A 2144-nucleotide genomic window follows, 5' to 3' on the forward strand; every position below is an offset into this window, starting at 1 on the left:
TTTTGTGGAATATTTAACAACTAGAAAATGGCACAAAATAAGAATATATTCTCCACTCTGATTGGCTGCTGTTACCAATTTTAACTTGAATGTTCATTGCATTTTTCATAGACGCCTGTGAAAATAATTTCTATTCCCATGGCTTTTTTGTTCTCTGGGAAATTATTTTTGATGATAAATACAGAAACAAGCACAAAAATCAAAACATCTACAATAGTGATAGTAATATTAATAATAAAATAATAGTCAGTGCAAAGTAGCCTGCAAATTCTTTGGTGGGGGGCAGTGAGGGACATGGATAAAGGCTGGGGGGGCGCTGGGCTGAAAAAGGTTGAGAAACACTGAGYTAAACTATCAGAAAGGCTAAAGGAACACATATTCTCATATTTGCTTAGTTGTGACTTAAAAGTCAAGATTACTGTAAATGTTCAGTTTTTCTAGACCTCAGGGCAGCAGGTACCACAATGAACTCAAAGATCTAGTGGATCCCAGTGGATCCCAGAGCTGCTTTGCAGTGGTTGTCAGGAATCCATCTTTTAGCCTTTATCAATCAAGTTTATTTGTACAGCACATTTCAGCAACAAGGCAGTTCAAAGTGTTTTAAATCATAAAAACAAGTCATAACATCATCAAATGAGAAACCAGAAACGCGTTACATGTTTTACATTTTGAGTCCCATCAATACACATTATAAATGTTGGTCAATGTTTCATTTATTATTGATCAAAAGCAACTCTTGAGTCTTGATTTAAAGGAACTCGGTGTTTCAGCTGTTTTGCAGTTTTCTGGAAGTTTGCTACATAGAAGCTGAATGTCGTCTTGATTCAGAAGAACCTGGTTCTGTGCTTGGTCCAGCTCTGTTGCTCCTTTCACAATCCTGTGGGATGATGTCATCAGGAAGCATGAAGCTCTTTTTCACAGTTAATTGAATCAGAATCATTTAATGACATTTACTCTGGTCGGCCTAAAAACCTCGGTCTCGGTTCTATTAAAGTGACCGGTGTCCACTCCAATAGCAGGAAGAGAACTACAGCGCACGGCATTCTGGGTAAATGTAATCAAAACAAACGTGAGTGTAGTCCTAACAGGAGAAATGACTTGGTTTTTTACCAAACGGAAATCCTCCAACTAAAATCTGACGCCACTCCRTTTTCTTTACAGTTTGTGAGGGAGGGAGTTGTGCTCAGAGTCTTCTGAGTTTGTTTTTTGTTGTTGTTGCTTTTTCAGTGGTTCTTAGTGCAGCGCCCCCACAGGCAGAACAAGTTTTACAACTAGTTTGGCTCGTTTGACACAGTGCAGCGTGAAAGAAYCACAGCAGCTGAAAATGGAACAAATGCTGCAATTTTGTTCCAAACTGAACTGAGTCCATCAGACCATCATGGTGAAAACATTATAAATCAAAGTCCTCCTGAAATCTGCAGTGAATTTCCTTCATCGCTGCAATGGTTGCCTGTAAAATTCAGAATGTGGAACAAATAAAATAACATGCTGATTGAATAAAGGTCTACATGTCCTGCTTACTAAACTTACTGCCTATGAGAACATTGCACTAAAGCTGCAGCTTTACTCATCATTTCCATTATTGTAGAAAGTGTTTTTGTTGTTTCGCTCTGAATTGTTTYTCCTCTGGATTTAACTTCCTCTTATGCAACACTGATGAATTCTGACCTCTTTAAAAAAGCTTTTACTTTGTTTTGTATCATCTATTCTTTAACTGCGTTGCATTCTCCATCTACCACCATTATTCAAAGAAACATGGCCACATAATTTCACTGTTTCATGCACTCATACTTTTTAAAAGCTSTTAAAACAACATGCACCTAATGTCTCTTTTCAAACCCATGACTTTATTTTTTGTCCTTGCAGTGAATTCACTGATCTGGCCACCTTCTATTCACCGTCRGATGTAAACGCTGTGTACCTTAAGCGGTATCACTCCTGGATCGGTCTGCACAAAGACACGACTCCGACATCCGGTAGCAAGTGGGTCTGGTCTGACCGTCAAACTCACCCTGTCAACTGGCAGGACAACGTCGAAAACGCCCAGGGAGAGTGTGCTTCTGTCACATACGACGACAAAAAGTAAGTGACTCAGAGACTCAAGTCAACGTTGTCGGGTAAAATTAAAGCCTTCTGTCATTATT

The sequence above is a fragment of the Poecilia reticulata genome, linkage group LG3 (genome assembly GCF_000633615.1).
Source record: "Poecilia reticulata strain Guanapo linkage group LG3, Guppy_female_1.0+MT, whole genome shotgun sequence".
Taxonomy (NCBI): Eukaryota; Metazoa; Chordata; class Actinopteri; order Cyprinodontiformes; family Poeciliidae; genus Poecilia; species Poecilia reticulata.